Source organism: Heliangelus exortis, chromosome 6, assembly GCF_036169615.1.
Source record: "Heliangelus exortis chromosome 6, bHelExo1.hap1, whole genome shotgun sequence".
Classification (NCBI taxonomy): Eukaryota; Metazoa; Chordata; class Aves; order Apodiformes; family Trochilidae; genus Heliangelus; species Heliangelus exortis.
The window spans coordinates 36,223,575-36,245,324 of record NC_092427.1 but is presented as its reverse complement, the minus strand read 5'-3'; the positions used below and the strand labels follow the sequence as shown (position 1 = coordinate 36,245,324).

At 42.6% G+C, this 21,750-nt stretch overlaps 1 long non-coding RNA gene across 1 annotated transcript in view; it reads left to right on the top strand.

Moving 5' to 3' along the window:
- The window catches only part of LOC139797299 (uncharacterized), a 102,893-nt gene extending 89,701 nt beyond the window's left edge, over positions 1-13,192 (top strand). Inside the window, exons 3-4 of the long non-coding RNA XR_011726402.1 lie at positions 10,665-10,779; positions 13,096-13,192. This is a non-coding gene — a long non-coding RNA (uncharacterized lncRNA). The remainder of the gene's footprint in view (positions 1-10,664; positions 10,780-13,095) is intronic.
- Positions 13,193-21,750: the final 8,558 nt, after the last annotated feature.

The window sequence follows — 21,750 nt, the reverse complement described above, 5'->3', positions numbered from 1 at the left end:
ATAATAATTCCACTCGTTGCTTTCTCCTCACACTGAGTGTTTAGCAAGAGCTTTGAGGCTTGGAAATGCTCTCCCTGGGACAGTCACTTCTTCCATGTTTGAAATGCTTCTGAATGGAAGCAAAGCACTTCCAAAAGGATTCTAAAAAACCCACCAGAAAGGGAACATTTACTGTTATTTATGCACTGGGTGTATTCCATTTTCCCTCTCTGCAGATACAGAAATCTGTGATCACAGAAATACTGCTCCTTGATGGGGTTTGTGTGGCAAAGAGTTCACTGAGCAGCACTGTGAATGAACCCATTGAGCATCTGAACCTTCCTGTCATAACCAACCTATATATATTTTTTTAAAATGCAATTAAGCCTTTGTTTTATCGTTTATTAACTCAGCTGTGCCCACAGAAAGGTGTGTTTGAAGGGAAAGCCACCAAGAATTACAACTGGGAAGGCAGAGTGCATTTTTTTTCAGCAAGCCAAGGTAATTTTGCCTTGGCAAAATTAAATAGGGGCTTTCAGCACCCTGGTTGTGGGGTTGATGGCTCCAGCAGAGCTACCACCCCTGTTCATCTGTACCTTCACCTTGGGATGTTGCAGCTTAGCATGCAAGAGCAGCAGAAATCAGAATGATTCCAATATTTATTGTGCTTCATAGGAGCCAGACTGATTTATAGGGGCTGCAAGTGGCCTGAAGGAATAGCTGCCTGAGTTTCCTTTTCCCTGATGCAAGTTGGGGAGCAGTGTAGCAAGGCAAAAGGAGCTCTGCTACCCCAATATCCTCTCTGCATTCTTTAGGCAGCTTGAAACTCAAGTTTGCTTCAAGGTACCAAAGAGCTGAGAGCAGATACTGCACCAGAACATCAGGCTTCCAAAATTTCAGTCACCTGTTCCCCCATGTCCTGGATTTCTCTGAGAAATGATGACCCACAAGCTCAGGAGTAGCAATGAGGGTTTCCTCAGTGCAGTGAATATTCTCTCTTCTTTTAAATATGTATTTTAAAGCCAGAAGATAATAGGAAGCTTGACAGTGTTCTCCCTAAATTATCATGTCTTAAAACCTGGAAGGATTCTTCTCCATGTGAGATACATGGCAAAAATATAGAGGTTTGCATGGCATTCACTGTCCTTTTGTTACCTCCTCTTGGCTGCCTGCCTTTAGATGCCTTTTATCATTTCACTTCCAGCCTAAGGACTCTTTTTTTCCCAGCTCAAATTGTGTGAAAAAGGTTTTCCATCAACTTCTATCAAAAAACTGAGACCTGTGTCTCCCCAGGGCTGGGGCAGCAGCAAAGAACCAACAGGAGGTGGTGGGATGCACTCCTCATGCTCTCATCCTTGAATTCAGAGACACTGTAGGAATTTCAGCCAATACACAACTGCAGCTTGTTATGTTCTTAGGGTTTGGGGGTTTGTTATTTTGTTTTAAACGGCCCAATGTAGCAAAGTAGCCTTGTTTGTGGGAGCATCAGAATTCCAATGGTGAGAACACTGGAAGGGGATGCCCAGGGAAGCTGTGGCTGCCCCATCCCTGGCAGTGTCTCAGCCCAGGTTGGATGGGGCTTGGAAAAACCTGGGCTGTGGGAGATGTCCCTGCCCACAGTGGGGATGGAACTGGAGGAGTTTTAATGTTGTTTTCCACCCCAAACCATTCTGTGATTCTTTGAAATGCAGGATGGTTGTAATTAGCTTCTCTTGGAGCAATCCTCACTGGTTTCCTTGCTTACTGGTATCACCCTAACTTAGAGGTATCTTGGCTTCACTCCTCTGTACAAACACTTTCACAAAATACAGCAATCTGACACAACAGGAGTGAAAAGAAGCCCTGGGTGGGAGAGGGGAAGGTAAAGTGACAGAGCCCAAGTTACTCCAAGCCTGGATATAAATGTAGTGTAGACATGGTGGTCAGACCAGTCTGTGCATCTCCTGACAAATTCAGGGGATAAAAATTCATGTACTTAATGTAAAAACCATGATCTGTTAAGGAGAACCAGATCCCTTCAACAGGCAAGAAAACCACACCCCAAAATCCTTAATGGGCACATCAAGAGAGAGGAATTATAAAATACTTCTGACTAACCAGTATAATGCAAAGAAATTTTATTCTGCAACTCAGGACACTTTGTGTAACTTTTTGTACTAAAGCACCAGAGAGAAACAAATGGTAATTATGTGCCCTGCCTTTAGATGCAGCCCAGAGAAACCTTTTCAAGTACTGCAACAGCTTGCTAATGTGCCTCTGTATTTGAATAAATACCTGCAGTAAATAGGTTTATGAAACCTCTCATAAACTGCCAGGTGGAGAAGGGGCTATTATCAAAACAGGGTAACTTGCCCACTTTTCCCTCTGCACAAGCTGTAGGAGCCTGGATGCAGAGAAGAGAGGCAGACACAGTGGTAGGAGGAAAAGGGCACTGACATGATACAAATTCATCCAGGTTGCACCAGAATATGGAGACCACATAAGCTGTGAGTTGCAGTTTAGTTTTCAGTAATTAATCTGGCACTATTAAAATTACAATCTTCCTCAGAAACTTACTTGAAGGTCATTTGGAGGCACTGTCTGCTGCTCACTCAAACATCAGCCTCTGAAAGTCTCAGCAGTCAGTTTGGTGTGATGGGGTGGTTTAAAACTACCAATTACAGCATGCTTTGCAGTTTTAAAAACAGAAATCCAAGGATTAAACCTGTGCCTTTTATTTGCATTTTCTGTACTAATTTGCAGGGCAAATAGCACCTTGCCTCCAGGCTACACTATTTTTCTTCTCTTTCTCTCAAAGGCACCAGCACTGACTCGAGCATCTTCTGCATTTTGCTTTTTCTATTTATTTCAGAAATTCAAGAATGATCCCAGTCTGATTATTTATTTTTTTTCCTCAGAATATCACAGCAATCTTAACATGTGATGTCTCAAAGCCTCATTATTCTTCTGAGAGTGTCTTTTTTCCCATTTCATGGTAGCTTGGAAGGCAGATTGTTTTTCCAGAGCCAGGGGGATGTGGTGAGTTGGTCTCTCAGTGCCAGGGTGGCTGGAGGAGTAAGAGCTCTGAGACAGCACAGCTTCCCCACCTCTAGTCCTATAGGACTAAACCTAGCACCCTAAAACTAGAAAAAAAATCAAAATATTAGGCTGGTTTGAAGCTGTTTTCCACTCCTCACCTGCTGTTTAGAATTTTTGTAACATTCTGTATTTAAGACACTTTACCCTGGTATGAGGAGTTTGTTTTTTAGCTGAACAATTGGGCTGTGGACTCACAAAATACACTGAATTTAAGCAGAGGTACAACATCTGTAGGAAACCACTGGAAAACATATCAGGTGTTTCTTCAAGTAACAGGGAAATAAATGCAAATAATAAATTTCAAACCCCTTGATATCACGGAGCACACAGCAGTGCCATTCATTAAAAACAAACAAACAAAACATAAAATTAAAAAATCTTCTCTTGAGTTTAAGACTCTTAACACAGAATATAAAGTTGCTGAGCTTCCCATAGCTGGTAGTAAAAAAAAGACCAATGAACTTTTTTACTACTGCTTTTAGCTTCCAAGCACTCATTTGCTGAGTGGCCTCCTTTTAAACATCCTTTTTTCTCCCTGCTAGGTATCTGTTATTAAAATGTCTCTTCTTGCCTAAGCATTTCCACACATTTATCTGATTTGTTTGCAGGGGTTAAAGTGAGTGGTTGGTAAAACTCAGCTAATGTTGGCAAACATTCAGAGGTTCAGGTGATTATCCAAAATTTATCCAAATTCCTCTGGCTAAATCCTTAAAGAGTGCACTTTTTTTTTTTTTGTTTTTTTTTTTTGTTTTTTTTTTTTTGTTTCAGTTTGGTCATAAAAGCAGGAAGTGTTTCACTTGTTCTTCTGCTTTTTTAAACTTTCCTTAAAATCCTTTCCATACAAAAATTCCTTACTTCAGACTTTATGGGTGCACCATCAAGCCAAGTGTCTGACAGGCAGGGACAGCATTCCAGTTGCTGAGTCTGGGGTGTTTTATTCTGGATTTGCTTATGTAGCACATGGGTCTGGGTGAGAAGCAGAAAGCAGAGGCTCTCCAGGGCTGCCTGGCTCCTGGTGGGGACCACCAAGCACCCAAAGTGTCCCCTGTGGGAGCAGGAGGAGCCTGAGCCCCTTTCCTGTGCAACCCAGAGCTTGGCTGTGCCCTGGGCACGTCAGGCTCAGCCCCTTTGTCCTGGCAGCCAAAGTGAGGGTGAAAGGACAGGGAAAGGGTTGAGTGTCCCCTCCAGAAGCAGACAGCACTCTCCCCTCTTCCCCTGCCCCTTCCAGAAGCAGACAGCACTCTCCTCTCTTCCCCTGCCCCTCAGGGATTGCATTTCCTCACCAGCTGGGTGGAAAGTTTAATCCGCAGAATTATGCTCCACAACAACCGTTTTCCTCTGGAGGTGAAAGACTTGGAGACAGGGAGGAAGAGGCTCGGTTTCCATGGCAACCCTGGGACACTTGTATGCTACAGGAAAAAGTCATTCTCAAAAAAAAAAAAAAAAAAAAAGGCAAAACTTCACAGAGAAGTGGTACAGTACAGCAGGAAAGGAAATTGCAGTTTTAAAATGAAAAGCTCATTTGCAATTATGGTTTTGAGTTTCATCTCGAATTCCAGGACCCAATTGTGCAGAGTTTAGTGGGAAAAAGTCTATATTATGTTTCAGGTGAATAATGTAGCTTAAGCTCCAGCTCAGCCAGAAGTTCCTTGTGACAGACTCGGGTCTGGAGACCTCAGAAGTGGCTGGATTCTGCTCTAAGTGGGTTTAAGAGAACCCCACCAGAGAACCTGGCCAGCATTTTCTACCCTCTAATGGACCTTGCAGAGTCAGGATCTGCCCCAAAGTGTTGAGATTCCACCTGCAGCTTCCAATTTCAGCAGGTGAAGTTTTACCTTCCAGATTCTGAGTTACCTTTGATGCCATCAATCACCATCCACTGCAAGCTGCATTGCATAGGAGAGCATTTTATGATGAGCATTAGAGTGGTAATATAGCAAAGAGCATTGTTAATGAAGCGTGGAAAAAGAATAAATTCAGCTAATGGGTATATGTGTCAAATTTCAATTAGGGAGCTGTTGGAAAGTGAAAGAGAGAGAGGAGCATACAAATGAAACCTTTGACCTTCAGAGTAAAGACAGAACAACTTGAGAGAAAAAAGGGGGTGCTCAGAAACATTCGCCTTGCTGAATGCCAAAAAGTCTGAGCAGGAACTCTCAAGTACTTTTTTTCCCCCTTTAACTCTATAACAAATAACTCAGCCCCCCCACCAGTTTGATTCAGCTGGTTTATTGACATCTATCTGACTGTTTGTGCTGTTTACTGCATGGGAGAGAGAGAAAGATTGTGAGTCTTTTATGATGATGGGAGACAAAAATCTCAGCTACATGAAGCCTAAGCAGAGGAGACTAAACCTCATCATTCCCTGCCTGTGAAATGCTGCTGGGAAGAACCTCCTTACTCCTCTGAGGCTTTCAAAGGGGCCTTAGCTGGCTCACAGTGTGCTGTAATCCATAAGTTGATTGAGTCCATCATCAGCAAATTCACAGCTGACACCAAGCTGGGGGGAGTGTGGATCAGCTGGAAGGCAGGAGGGCTCTGCAGAGGGACCTGGACAGACTGGAGAGTTGGGCTGATCCCAACGGGATGAGGTTCAACACAACAACCCCATGGGGAGCTCCAGGCTGGGCACAGAGTGGCAGAAAGGGAGCTGGGAGTCTGGATTGCCAGGAAGCTGAAGAGGAGCCAGCAGTGTGCCCAGGTGGCCAAGAAGGCCAATGGCATCCTGGGCTGGCTCAGGAACAGCGTGGCCAGCAGGTCCAGGGAAGGGATTCTGCCCCTGTGCTCAGCCCTGGGGAGGCCACAGCTTGAGTCCTGTGTCCAGTTCTGGGCCCCTCAGCTCAGGAAGGAGATTGAGGTGCTGGAGCAGGTCCAGAGAAGAGCAAGGAGGCTGGGAAGGGATCCAGCACAAGTCCTGTGAGGAAGGGCTGAGGGAGCTGGGGGTGTTGAGGCTGGAGAAGAGGAGGCTCAGGGGAGACCTCATCACTCTCTCCAACTCCCTGAAAGGAGGTTGGAGCCAGGGGGGGGTTGGGCTCTTTTCCCAGGCAACTCTCAGCAAGACAAGAGGGCACAAGAGGTCTCAAGTTGTGCCAGGGGAGGTTTAGGTTGGACATGAGAAAGAATTTCTTTCTGGAGAGGGTGCTCAGCCATTGGAATGGGCTGCCCAGGGAAGGGGTGGATTCTCCATCCCTGGAGATATTTCAAAAGAGCCTGGATGTGGCACTCAGTGCCATGGGCTGGGAACTGCAGCGGGAGTGGATCAAGGGTTGGACTTGATGAGCTCTGAGGTCCCTTCCAACCCAGCCAGTTCTAGGATTCTATGATAATGTGATGATGCTCATGGGCAGACCTGAGCCCAGGTCAGAGTCACCTCCAAAAGGCAGCTGAGTCTTTAGCACTTTTGCCAAGCAAACACTAACATGCTGATGGATTATTTCCACACCCACTCAATATTCATAGATTTAAGCACCAGGAACAGTTGAATGTCTGGCCAGGAAGTTAAGCCTCTCCAGATCCCATGGTACATCCTTGAGTTGTTGCCATGGGTTTTCTTTTCCTGCAGAAGTTCATCATTGTGAGGATCACCCTTATTTTTATTTTCCCGTCCCTGATCCCCAAACCTCTGGGTCCTTGGTGGTGCAAGGCTCATCCCCAGACATCCCTCCTGGGATATCCATCCCAGGGAGGTCACCTGCTTGGGGTTGTATGCATCCAATTTGAGATTTAAACATGACACAGTGCCCAGGTTTGAGTCAAATTGAATGCAGGGGGCAAGATTAGACTCTGATCTGATGTGTGAAAGGGATGAGGGAAAGAAATCTCTATGTCTTGGGAACATTCCAGTGTCAGGCAACTTCCTTAGGTGTCCATCTGGGCCTGGAAAAACTTCGGTGCCCTCTGGCCAGGTCTTTCACCTGGTTTCTGGTTTCTATCTTCAGATGTAAAGCAAATGTTGCAAACATCACCATCCCTGGATGCTGAGCACTGGCTTTAGGAAAATGCCTGGGCAAAAGGCAGGTGCCAGAGGGGGGGATATTGCATGGAAAATCCGTGTTCCTCTTCTCCCAGAGCTTGTGAAAGGACAGAGAGCTGTTGAATTTGCCCTTGACTCAGAATCACTGACATTTTTCTTAGTTACTTTGTCAATGGGTAGCTCATAAATAGTGGCATGATTATTCTTAGCATTTGATAATGGAAGTAAGGAATGGAAATTACCCCGTTAGGTCAGTCAGTACCATTTCTGTTTCATGACTGAGTGATGTATGTCCCTGGGAGGAGGTAATACAGGAGGATTTGTAAATGACAAAATTTCCTTTGACAAATCCTGCAGCCTGAACACTTAAAGTCTCCTTTTTCTCCTCTGGTAGTGTGCATTTAAATCTGCTTTTTCTTGCTTTTGTATTTCTTTCAGTTGCTAGAAAGAAAATATTTTTAGCAGAGCAGCTTCTCTGGTCTATTGACCATCTAGATGATTATTTCCAGCTATATGGATCAGCTTTAATATCACAAATAGGTCACATTATTGTTAGTGGGTAAATATTATACTGTGGAAACATATTTCCAGCATTAATCTTCTCATTTACAGATTGGAGGAGAAGGCATCTTCTGTGGAGCTCTTCCAATATTTACCTTCTGCCTCTGTTTAAGTGAATGTTCTTGCCAGAAAACTTGTTCAGCAGCATATTTGGGGAATGCAAACACCTCAGGAAAACTACAAAGAGCAAAATGAATTACTGCTCCTCAGTAGGCAGAGATTCCTGGGTGAAGTTGTTTCCTGTTTCATGAAGCTCTTCATGAAACAAGGAGAGTCTGGAATTGTCCAGGTAGCTGCTCTCAGTCAAATCAGTGTTATCAGTCAACACAAATAATTATATTTATTGGATTTCATTCATCATTTTAATCAACAGCTCACTGCACATTTGAGGGTTTTATTTGTCTTGTGGTTTTGAACCATAGGGAAAGTGTCAGCATAGTTTTGAACTTCTAAGCCCAGTGTCACCAGAGGCTGTCTTTGAATCCAGAGGTGCTGCAGAGGAGCTCAGACACATCCCTGGCTGGATCCAAGAGCCTGGGAAGGGCTCCAGCTCCTCCCCTGGCTCATGCTCTCCCAGCTCCTCCTTGCAGAGCTGAGTTTCCAGAGTGGTTCCCTGGGAGGTGGGTGCTGCAGCTACCCTCACCCCTTCTCATCCCCTCTCTCTGCCTGCATCCCAGGGGGGAATTTCCCTCTTTGGGCAGATTTTTTCTTCAACAGGTTCAAGCTCCAGAGAACATTTTTTTCCTTTCCAGAGGCAGCAGGGGTGATCAGCAGACTTAGTGCTGCCAGGCCAAGAGGTCACACACAACTTGTTAGAATCAGTGAGGGACCCAAAGCTATGTCCTGTCTGTCTCTTGCTGGGATGGAGATCTGTCCCCATTGCTGAGTAGGATTTACTGCACTATAAATCTGACTTGTGTCACCAGAGACAGAGATTTTGCTCACTGGGAGGAGCTGGGAGAGTCAGAGAAGAAATCAGGGAAGAAATGAGCTGGCTTCAGGTCAGCTCTGGGTATGTGCCCCCTGCCAGCAGTTCAGCACGCTCAGGGATTCAGGTGCAACACACACAGTGAATTGTTTCCAAGACAAAGGATTTGACACAGTGAAGGTGTAAATGGACATTTTACAGCCCTAATTTTGCCTCTGTTGTGCAGATTTTAAAATGACACCAGTGAGGAGGGGTATGGCTGACTTTAGGTTGAAAATGGAAGGCTTAGGATGCTGAAAAGGTGTCAAAAAAGGCAAGTAGGGAAGAGTCCCACCACTCAAGGAGTTTTTCAGGACTTTTTTGCTACTTGATGCAATATGGAGTTCAGCAATGCACCGTTAGGAGAATGTCATGAAACATAGATTAATGATTGCATTTTCACCCTTTTGATGTGCCATTTAATGAGGTGTATGTTCTTTCATACCTGACATCAAAAAGACAACTGGTGGAGTTCTTCACATATACATCAAATGCATTTTTATGTCAATAAATCAGCTAGGCTAAAGAATTTACAGCATTTACATTACTGCTTTTACATCAGCTGGTTTAGAGCTGATTTGATGCAGGTTGCTTTTGGCTTACCAGAATAAAATGAAAATGGATGTGGATGCTCTGCAGCCCCTGTCCATTCTGCTTCCAAAAGAAAGGGAACAAGATTTCCCTTTCTGGAAGCTAGATTAAGTTTTTAAGTTAAATAATTAAAATTTCACTGCTCTGCCAACACTAGAATGTCTGGGTGGTATTTATTTCTGTATTATTCCATTAGCCCTGAAATGTGTAAAGGAGTGAGCCTGATCCCAGAGACTTGGAGAGGGCAGCATGGAGTTAATGTAGTCCTGGGATTCCACCCCTCAGACCTTTTTCCAGTCCCTGTGATGTCCCAAGGAAAAATTAAGGCTGGTTTATGGATGTGTTGGTCAGTGTGTAGCCTTCATGTTAATCAAAGTTCTCTTTAAAGGGTCCTACTTTCAAGACTTGAGATATTTATATATTTATATGTCATTCACTATTATAATTATTACTATTATTATTTCACTAAACCTGTTCTAGTTTGTTGTGGGGTTTTTTTTCCAGCCTCTCCCTTACTCCCCTTTCCATCTTCCCCTGGGAGGGTACTGAGGGGACGACAGAGCATCTGTCCCCTGGGTATTGGATAAAACTGGGACAGTGTCTTAAAGATATTCTGACCTCCTAGAAAGAGCCTCTTTTTTTCTTTTATTGGGTTTACTGGGCAGCCTCTACTGCCCCAGTAGGTAGCAGTGTTACCTAAAAGTGCTGGGAATTTGCATAAAGAAAAAAGCCTCCATTTTCTGCCTCTGCTCTTCACACACTTTCATTTCACTTCAAACACCCCTCACGTATTGGTGTCCCAGTTCAGACAGTTCTGCCCATTTCTCATCACTCTGCTCCTGTGCAGACAGCTGATTGGTGCTGGAAGGACACAGAGAAACTTCCTTCCTTCAATGTCTTTGTTTTGGTTGCCTTCAAGAAGTGTTTTTAATCATTGGTTAGCTACAAGTGCAGTGTCAGGGAGGTTTTGGGGTTTTGCACAACTCTGGAGGAGTTAACTACCACCTGGCTACTGCCTTTGACTTCTTGCCAGGTTTGAAATAATCTTCTCTGCCATTTTTATGGGCTACAAAGTGGTTTGAACAAGTGCCCCAGTAGGTAGCAGTGTTACCTAAAAGTGGTGGGAATTTGCATAAAGAAAGAATTCTGCTACATATTCCTAAAAGGCATCCTGTCTCACAAGGCTATTCAGGCAAACACAATATGGGCAAATTGCAGGAGTTCTGCCCACACCACAACCTGTAACAAGGATGGATTTTGACATTCATGCCTGCAGACTTCTGTGTTTCCTCAACCTGTTCTCCTTTGTGCCACCAAGTTATTTTGTGTGTAAGAGTCAAAAAGACATTTTAGAAAATTTAAGGAATGATTTTTTTTTTTAAAAAAAAAACATAATGGGAGAGAAAACTCTGTATGGTTCCAGAAAAAAACCCAATAAAATAATGACCTCCAGTTTCTTTATAGCAATTTGATATCAGAAGCTCATTTTAGATTCTTTTTCTTTCTCTTCTCCAGTGGCAGGCTCAGCTGAAGCAGTTCCCTCCAGCAGCACAGGATGGTTCCACTCTCTGTTTGGCAGATATTCCACTTTTCTGAACTGATGGGAAGCTTGGCTGGCACAGAGCTGCCTGTAAGTGAGTGAATACAGTCACTAGTGCTGCTATACATGTTCCTCTTCTTCCAGGGAACAACACTAATAGTTCTATATTATTTTTATTATTATTATTATTATCAATTATTATTTTCAAGTGCTTGGATTATATGAATACATGTCTATATGTCACTGATTAGTTGCTAATCTTCAACTACAGCTTCAGGTCCCAAATTTAACAGCAAAGGGGGTGGGTATATGGCCAAAAAATTCTGAATGTCATTTGTAAATGAGGCAGATGATTGTTTAGTTCTCTCTTGGGTATTTGTTGTCCACTTTTCTTAATTTCCCCATGACAGTTTCCTTTATGTGGATTTACTATATGTATGTGTGTGAATAAATATGAAGTTTAAGGCAAGGAGTTCTGCCCTGTACAGCTGACAAGTAGTGCCAGTCACAGTGTTCAAGGCTCTGAGCTAAAGCCCATTCTTCCCATCAGCCTGAGACTGACAGGTGGCTTTGCAAGAGTTTGTAAATATATTTTTGAAGATTTAAAAATAGTTTTATACCAGAAGGCAAACATACAGTAGCTGCTTCTTCCAACTGCCATAAGTTGTGTATGGCTCAGGGACTGCTGCTACACTTTGGCCTATTTATCCTGTTACACCTGACTGGGTTGCTTTAATGCACTACTGAGGGGAGCTCCCACTCTGGAAGAGCATCCCATGGGGATGAAGGATCAGATCTTCCCATCCCAGATACCCAGGCACAGCTTCTCAGTCTGCTGGGCCAGCAGCCAGGGGCTGTGGCAAGTGGCCAGTGAGGCACAGGGAACCATTGGCCCTTCCCTTTTGGAGGCTGCCATGTCTTTAGTGCCCAGTAGACTTTAAAACATATCTTTTTTTTTTTTCTTTTTTTTCTTTTTTTTTTCTGTGACTTTCTAGTGCTGACTTCATTGGGCAAGGAGAGCTTTAAAGTTTCACATTATCTGCTATAATTCTGCTGGAGGTATTTTTCCCCTCTTCTCTCCCCCTTTTTGATTTATTTTTAATAAGTGCTCTCTGTGAATATTCTCTGGGGCAAAACTGAGACAGAAGGATGGGTTTGGTTGTTTTGTTTAAGCTTCTATCATATAACAACATACAGACCTATAAATACCTCTCACTGAAGAATTTATCACATGCTTCACCCTCTAAGTACAAATGAATCAGTAAATAAGGTTTCTAACTTGAACCAGACTGAAAATTAAAGTGGATCTTGGGCAGCCAGGTCTTTGGATCATGTATTGGTTGAGCTTTGTCATTATTTGATGTAGGTAAAACAGCTTTTAGTCAGTGTGTCCTGCAGAAGACACTCTGTGGAATTAAGAAATGGCACCTGATAAATAAATAACTGAAGATGAATTGTGTGTGAATTCTCCTTACACAAAACTCTGGCAGCAACAGAGTAATTCTGATGAATAAGCTGAAGAGCAACTCCTGAGCAGTGGGCTGGTTAACCATCACCTGAGGGCATAATTCCCTAAGACAAATGCCCAGGGACTCTGACAGCTGTTAGGAGGGCAATCTGCACAGCAAAAAACTCTCTCCCTTGCCATTTCACAATAAAATTACTTGTTTGATTATTATCATTCATCTTTTGCATGATATGGAAAATGTAGTTTTAGTGGTGGTAAAATACCTTAGAAATTACCTACACTTTTTTTTAAATAAGCTCTTTATTCTTGTAGTATATTTTTCATACAAAATTATTTCTGTCTGGGAGATGAGTCACATCCCAGCTGATCCATAGGGCTCAATTTTCAAGGAGAAGGCCAAAGGAAAGTTCTGTGGATTTACCAGACAAAAGTCAAGTGGCTTCAGAGGTCTCTGTCCAAAGCTGAAATTCATCAATCTCCTTCTGTTCTGAGTAAAGCTGCTGTATCTGATTTAGGAAATAGACTGGAGGAAAAAAAACCCCATGTTCAGCTCATTTAGATATCACCTATAAATACAGTTAATTTCATATGGGTTAAACATGATTTTAAGGTGCCAGAAAAGTAGATGATGCATGAACCAGGCCTTCCAGAAAATAATTCTGCAGTAAATTGTACATTTGCTCATGATGAAGCTATATATAAACTACACAATGAGGCAAGTCAGGCTCATGTTGAACTGCTGAGTAATGTGTCAAACCTGCTATTATTGCTTCTTTATTCTTAATTCCCTTATTTCCTACACAACTCCATTGTTTGCCACTTTAAAAATGTTATTTTCTGTATTAAAAAAAAAAAAAAGATGAAGAAGGTAAAATAAAAAAGCATTACTATACAGGATATGCTGCACATAAACTGAATTATTTTTATTATTCTTCCAGGCCAGGGTGGGTTTTAAAGATCCAGAAAGAGATCCCAGAGCACAGATGAGAAAATTGGTGTGAGGACCAGAGCAGAGCATTTTAACTTCCTCTTCAGTGGTGGTAAGTTTAAAAAAATTGGAATATGGGATTTCTTCTCTCATTTCAGGAGATGGGTGGGTTGTTCTCCCCTGTTTTCACTCTGACTCATTGTGAATCTTTTGGAATTGTGGCTGGAAAGGGAAAAGAGCTGGTCTTTGCAAGCTGGTATTCCAGAGCTTTTCCTGGTACTATTCCACAGCTTTTCCTGGTATTCCTGCACCCCATGCAGCCAGGCAGACAGAATCTTGCTGTTCCTGATGCCAAGTGGCTGTTTATGTAACAAAGATTGAAGGCACATTTTAACAGCCATTTGGTTTCTGGATTTGCTTATTAAAAGGAAACAATGGCTTTTTCCCAGGTGTCACTCTCATGGAATGGGAAAAATCAGAGCCAGGAATCACTCTGTGAGCAGGTGCTTAGCATCATTACCCTGGATTAGGAAATGTAAAGATATGATATAGAAAAATGAATCTCTGGTGTCACATACTCTCTAGGACATGAAAAATAATTCCACTCCTGTCAGTTGAGTTTAACCAACATTAAATCAGTGAGAATGAGCTCAGAATCAGGCCCTGGGACTACACATTATATTGGAGAAGAGATAGTGAAGTGTATTATCTATCATTAAATTAATTTTGTATTTCCCAAATTACTTCTATTGTGATCAAGTACACTGAATTTAGTTTAAATAGAAATATGGAATTACAAACCTGAATACACTTCATTTGTGTAAGCCATAAATTAGCACTTGCCTTCCCTGCTAGGAGTGGCATCAGCAAGGGATTTAAATAAGGGAAAAATGATGATGTACAGAGCTCTGTGGCCTTCCCTTAAAGAAATAAGGTACAATAGCAACATTTACTGAAAATCCTTGCTAATTGCTGTGCTCACAACAACCTGCATTCTGCAAAGATGCCCCACAGCTCTTGTAGGCCAAAACCAAGTGATTTTCTTGCTGAATGGCACTGGAAAACAACAATCCTCAGTTTAATTTGGATGTAAAAAACAGTCATGAAAGGTTTGCACTCTGAGGTGTGGGCTCAGCATCTCTGTGTGGGTGTTGGTGATGACAAATTTCTATTTGACATGCACACAGTTAACACAAGTTTACATTAATAAATAGTTTCTTAGTCCTATAATCCCTGAAAGAACTCTGGTCTCAAACTATTAAGCCATGCAATTAATTATTTTTCTGTGCTAATTGGAAGACTCGACACTTTTTTTTCTTTTTTTTTTTTTCAAACTGTTTCCAAATTAAGGATTCTTGCTCAGCCATTCTCCCTGTGCTTTGTGCTTCCCAAGAAATTCATCTTAATAGAAAATTATCAAGCAAATGTCCAGGTGCTCTGAAATTCCTGTTGGTTACAAGTCAGGGTGCTGCTTCAGGAGAAAAACTCCACCCCAGATTGGTTTGACACACAAAAAACTCTTCCCCATCCCCTTCCCTGCCCAGAGCTGTTGGGTAAGATGGTGCTGACTGACCAATTTTTCTCTCAAAAAGGGATTTTTACTGTGTAGCCACAAATGCAGCCTCACCAAGGTTGGTTTTGCCTCCTTCTCTCCTGACAAGGTGGGAGATCAATTGCTGTAATTAGGAATCCAACACATTCTAATTTTGGAAAGCAAGCAGCATGCTTAGCTCAAACCTTCACTTAGGGAAAAAACCCAAAACACAAAACCCCACAGTAAGCTGTAATTCCCACAAGTCTTTGAGAGAACGTTTTAAAGGTGGTGGATGCAAGAGAAATGCAAAGAAAAGAAAACACTTTGAAATCATATTTTAAGCAAAACATTTCAAAAAATAATGAATTCCACTGCCACATGACTCCACGACTGTATACCCTTGGAAATATTTATTTTTTTTGTTTTAAAAATCCACCTTCCCATGAGGAGTCACCACCCCAGCAGCCCTAAGAGCAGCTGTCTGGGAGTTCAGGAGTTTAAGTGGAAGGGGAATTAAGGGGAATTAAGGGAATCCTGAAATTGCTGATTCACTCCCACAGAGGTAACTGCAGATGAGCAGAGAAAGGGTCACACCTTGAACAAAAAAAAAAAAAGGTGCCAGGAATGGGGTGGGACAGGTTCTCTTTCCCAGTGTCACAGCTAAGACCAAGTTAACTGCCTCTTGGGTTTTAAGGCACTGGTGAAGGGAAAAAGACCCAGCCAAATATCTGTACCTTCTGTGATCAGAGGAGAGGAGGAGCAGAGGGCATTTGGAACCATGAGAAAGCAAAGGTAGAAGGCAGATGGAGGGCAGCCCTCTCGTTAGGGGAGGTGCTATGACTTTTGGAAAAGAAATTTCAGGTCCTCTTTTGTCCTCATGTTGTGTGGTCCTGTGCACTGGGAAGATCTTCCAAGGAGAGCAGTCAGCGATGTAAAAAGTACTAATTTGGGAATCCATAAATGTTGTAAAAAGGATTGGTAGGGAGCATTTGTGTCCAGTTCTGGGCCCCTCAGTTCAGGAAGGACATCGAGGTCCTGGAGCAAGTCCAAAGGAGGGCAACCAGGCTGGTGAAGGGACTGGAGCACAGACCCTATGAAGAGAGGCTTAGAGAGCTGGGGGTGTTGAGGCTGGAGAAGAGGAGGCTCAGGGGAGACCTCATCACTCTCTCCAACTCCCTGAAAGGAGGTTGGAGCCAGGGGGGGGTTGGGCTCTTTTCCCAGACGACTTTCAACAAGACAAGAGGACACAGTCTTAAGTTGTGCCAGGGGAGATTTAGGCTGGATATCAGAAAGAATTTTTTTACGGAGAGGGTGCTCAGCCATTGGAATGGGCTGCCCAGGGAAGGGGTGGATTCTCCATCCCTGGAGATATTTCAAAAGAGCCTGGATGTGGCACTCAGTGCCATGGGCTGGCAACCGCACCGGTGGGTCAAGGGTTGGACTTGATGATCTCTGAGGTCCCTTCCAACCCAGCCAATTCTATGATTCTATGATTTATGTCTCTTGTGCTACCAGGACTGATAGGTTCATCTCCTCCAGGTCTACACCATGATGGTCACGAAAAGTAGAGAACTGGCACCCTTCACACAGGATGCACTTTTGGGCTCTTCTGACTGCCCTCCCAGGAATTCTTCATCTAAGTTAAAGTTGCACCCCAGAAGGTGAAGTCAAGTGGCCAAGAAGTCATCTGATGATCTTGAGTCCTTCTTTCCCCACTGTGCACCAGGAGGATCTGCTGTGGGAGGTGTGGAGATGCTGGCTCAGATGAAAAGCAGTCAGATCCTTGGTGGTGGCTGCTGCAGAAAGCAGGATGAGCTCCCTCTCAAAAGGGAGAAGAGGGAGCAAGCAGGATGAAATCCTGTGGGACTTTCAGCCTCAGGGTAAGGTTTAATATGATTGCTTTTAGGTGAAGACAGCTGCATAAGGTAAATTTCCTCCCAGATTTGAAATTAGCTTGATGAAGAGAATTATTGATTACTGATTAAATGCTAACAAAAGGCTAAATGGAATTTATTCAAGAGGGAGCCGTGCCATTAATGAACAGAAACATTACCTGAAATTTGCAGAGTGGAAAAAAAAAAAAAAAAAAAAAGTAAAGCTCACTCACAGGCTGGTTTTACAAGTTATCTGAAGATCAACTTTAGTCAAAAGAGTAAGACATAAATTCTGGGAATCCATTTTTAATATTGTTTTGGGATGAAGTGTGTATTTGGTCAGAATATAGGAAAAAATTTGCATAACAAAGAGAGTGTTTATGGACTGACCTGCCCAGGGCAGGAGTCTTCTGACAGGGCTCCCTGGTACCAACCACATAAACAATTTGCAGCAACAAAGGGTGGTTTGTTTTGTCTTTTTTTTTTTCCCTCCTGCCTTGAAGGTAAAAACTGCTGCATTTAATTTATGGTTTTCCTCTTGGGAAAACCAAAACAACTGATGGTGATCAGAGCAGAGGAGGTCTGGGAGCCAAAGGAGGTAGGTGACAGCATGGAATGACCATGCAAAGTCCTAACAGAGAGCCTGGAAAGGATGCTGGGCTGGGGAATGAGCAGCAAGGTGCAGGTTCCAAGACCTGTGTAGGTACTTTAGAAACAAAACTCTAATATAATTCTAGAATATTTTAAAACTCCTCAATATTGTGCCTGCAGGGGAAGCTATTTTGTGTGTGTGTGTGTGTGTGTGTTGGTGGTGCTTTCAGGAATGAATTTTGGCAAGCTCAGCTGAGTTCCCTGACTCCACAGTAGATGGTAATGTTCATTATGATTAACTCAAATACTGCCCATTCTGTGCAGAATTAAATTTGATCTGATTCTGAAATGAATTCAAATTCCATAATACCCAGGAGTGTTCTGGAACCAGCCTTTTCCTGGTAATTAGTTCACCACTCCTTGATGGCTATATTTTTCTTTTCATTTTACACATAACTCTCAATGCATTTTACATTACTGATTTTTAGAATGGGAAATATTTAACAGCACAATAAATATGTCTTCTATTCCTTTATTTTATTTTTTTTTTGTTAGAGGCCAAGAAACCACACCAATGGCCCACAAAGATCCCCCAGCCCACTGAGCTTCTGAGGCAGCAGAATACCTTTCTAATCTCCAAGGCTGAAGCTCTGGAGAGCCCTGAGTGCTAAAAGTTTCTAATCTTTTATTCCACTTTACTTATCTGCCAATACATATTCATGAGGAAGGTCATTATAGCAGCACCCAGTAGTGTGGCTCCAGTTCTGAGCAGTGGCACTCAGCACTTAACAGCCAGGCTCACAGAACTGAGCACTGAGGTAGTTAGAAGAAAGCAATTTTCTGAAACCTAATGAAACCAAAAAAAAGTTTTCCCTTGCATTATTGGGCTACCGGGGGGAAAAGGGATTTCTAACTTCTTTGAGTCTGTTTTCCTACAGATTTTAAAATGCCATTTTTGCCTTGGGAGAGCTCTGCTGGGGTGCTGCAGAATGGATTTTTGGAGGGTGAGTGAGGATGGTGGGCTGGGTGTCACAGGCAGCCAGGACTCTGGGTGTCAGTGCAGAGGGGGCTGGAGCAGCACTGTGAGGATCAGGTTCTGTTCTGCTCCAGCTGGGCAGACTCCAGATTGGGGACAGATTGGGGACAGCAGAACCCCTGCTGCTGAACCACACACTCATCACCAGCCAGCCCTGGGAAACAGCTTGGCACACAGCAGTGAGTTTAGGGGGAGGTCTGGGAATCTCCCTTGGATCACCTGCATGTCCCAGCATTATCCCAAACTGGGAGCATCCCCCTATAAACTGCATCTCTCAGGTACCTGAGAACCTCAGCTGCCTTTGGCCACTCTGCCTCACTCACAGCAAGCTATCTGTACTCTCATTACAGTATAAACCTATTTTTCAAGTGACTTTCTGTTTTCTTGATTATTATTAATTATAAAATTATATGCTAGCTAAAATGTCACTAGCATTAAATATGTATATTTCTTAATATTTCCCCAATCAAGCATTTAATTCAAATTACTGCCTCTGTCAATGACACAGAATTTCTCTCTCTCTGTCTCTCTCTATATACATATTTGTACATGTTTGGATGAATGAGAGACAGTGAATATCCCTATAACCTGGGTTTTGCTGGAGCATTCATTTGACTCATGATTCATGCACATACAAGCAGCAAAAAAATAACATAGCAAGGCAGAGGGATGCATCCCTATCCCCCACCTGAGTCTGGCCTCTTGCTCTCTACTTTTTTTTATTGCTGACTTCATCTTCTTTTCCCTTCCATGTTCTGCAAGTGTGACCTTGATTGCAACCCACAGCATGAAGGAGAAAGGCTCATTCCTCTCCTTTTACACCCTGAGAGCAGAACTGCCAAGGGCTGGTGCCAGGATACATTTTTTCCTCAGGTGACTACAGAAAAGAAAGAGACAACTCTCCAAAGTGTCAGAGAGTCCCTTGTGTGCAGGCTGAGATCTCACTCCTGCTCCTTCCTAGGACTGGCAGCTCCTGGGGGAATCCTGCTTCCTCTTGGTACCCACCTCTCTTTTTGAGTGAGAAGATCAAATCTAGAATGATTTTCCTTTTCCTTAAGCATCAGATTTTATCTTTGGTGTTCTCTGGCTGTCTCCACGTGGCCATCAGGGTCCTCCAGCTTTTTGTTTTGGTGGTGACAAGGTAAGATCTCACTGCTGCTGTCACCCTGGAGATGGTTTCTGTACCTTCCCTGCACTTTCCTGTATGCTGCCCTTGGAAAGGAGTTTCTTCTCCTCTGACCCCACCTTCCCTGACTCTGTTCTAAGCAGCTGCTTCTGACACATCTTTCTACTGGTTTTTAAATGGCAACTTAGTTTTCAGGTAAGTTTTAATAAAGAAGTAATTTTTCTGCAGCCAAGATAGCTTTTATCAGAGAATTCTTAATATTTATTCTTATTACAAACAATGATGCCATTCACGGAGTTAAAACCATCACCCCCTAGAGACTATTTAAAAATTCAGTAACCTTAGCAACAAAATAAAAAGCCATACTGGTTGAGTTGTTTAAAATGAGGAACATACACCCTTCTGGGTGTGAACATATTGTTAACAGATTGCTTTGGGTTCTTTTTATTTTCCTAATCATATGGCTCAATCCTGTATTTTCCTCCTTTTGCTTCCTTAAACATTCCAGTATTAGAAAATACCATTTTTTTTCTTTATATAAAACCTGTCCTAGATCACAGAACAACATCTGATCAGGGGGGAAAAAAGATAAAAATACTTTTTCTCTATGAAACAGAATGAGAAAGTGCCCTGAAAGTAGTGCAGGAGCTTACAGACACTCTTGTCAGCTGAAATAACCAGAAAACAGAAGCATGCACTCAGCCAAACTTCATTATTATTTTCATATCAAACCTTTTAGAGAGTGCTCTGTTCCAGTTGGTGCTTTTCAGAAGGCTGGATTTGCATTTTAAAAGGCTAAAAAGTGCACAAAGAGGTAGATGGTCGTATTTCAGGTTAGATATCAAGAACAGAATCATTCCCTTGAAGTCTGGTAGTGCTCCAGAAGCTGAGCTGTGTGTTGAGAGACAAGTGGGTGAGTTTGGGCAGTGCTGCTGAACAGGGAAAATACCTGGGAATTGTAGGGAAAGCCTGGATGGATGGATGGATGGATGGATTTGAAAATTGCTCTTGGATTTGGGTGCCTGAGTGTGTATTTCCTTTGTCAAGTGGCACCAGAGTGTTCCCCTCATCCATTTCTGGGGCTGGAGGGCAGTAAGCTCAGGTCATCTCCCAGCAGACTACAAGAAGTGCTGTGTGCTTTCTTTTTCATAAGTTTGTTCAATAATTTGTTTCCCCAAGCTAGTGGTAATATGGATTTGGAGCAGAGCTTTCCCAGATTTATTTAATAAAAGGTTACCATTTTTCTTGCAGCAGAAATAAGCAGAGAAGAGGAAGCTATTCTCCCTGACACAATAGAAGGTAGGATTATAGAATAAACACAGGGGAGATAAGAAAGGTGAATCAATTTAAATGACCTTTATTCAAGCTTCATTGAAACAAATGAGTAAGAGGATTTATCCCCCAGAAAATAAAGTGGAAATAAGAAAATAATTACTAAATAGCAAACTAAAGGAAAAATTCTAATTATATTGAAAGAGACTTACCAGCATTTCTTCGTTTAAAATTAAAAATAACTAAGAGTATGTTAAATCATGTATAAATTAAAGCTGAGCAAACATAATAAAACCACTTGGGTAGCTAAGCTGGGAGCAGAATATAGTGCAGTGCTTGCAGCTGAGAAATGGCATTGCCTGCTTGCACCATTAACTTCCTAAAATTTAGTCCTCCTACCCTATGGATCAACTGTTTGAGAGATTAATTTCCTCTCTAATCCTGTGAAATCCTGGGGTTTGATTTCTCACCTAGGATGGGACCCTAAATATTCTGTTGCAGATCTAGGCAAAAAAATCCAAGTAAGTGGGAGTTTCACAGGGTCACAAACAGTGGGTGTGGGATTCAAGATTTGGCAGACTTTTAGGTGTTGTTTTTGTGGGGTTTTTAGTTCCTCAAAAGCTACCTTTTTCTCATGTAATTGAAAAAGCCACTCTAACAAACTGCACGTGCAGTTCTTGGTGCCTTTGTTTGTTCATTTAGTTAAAAACCAGGATCTTTTTGGCAGGGCAGTCAGCCAAATATCACCTTCCATGGCACAGTGATGGAGTTCTGCCAGTGCACAGATCCTAGAAAGCAAAGTCATGGAATGTGGCAGCTTTCCTTTCCTAGGAAGATTATGTCAATTGCTCCTAAATCCATCAATGCAGTGAGACAGTAATTAGTTAACTTAATGAAAAACAAAGGATTTTAGCCTGCAGAACTTACAGTCCTAACAAGGCAGGTTATTATTGGAAGCTGTTTTCAATAAAAACATTTCAACTGCCCAACAAGAACATTGTCCCTAGATTAAAAAACTGGAGCACTGTTTAGTGTTGTCACCACAGGGTTAGCCTCATGCTAGAAAAGATCCTACACTTCCCCTGGTGTTGGCTGCACTTTTGTTTCCAGAGCATTAATAGGAATCACCCTTGCAAACATCTTTTTAGGGATGGTTTTGCTTGTTCTTGTCAATTTTTTCCCTGCCAGTGAGGAAAGTGCCTGACTGCACGTGAGGCAGAGCACTGCCAGGG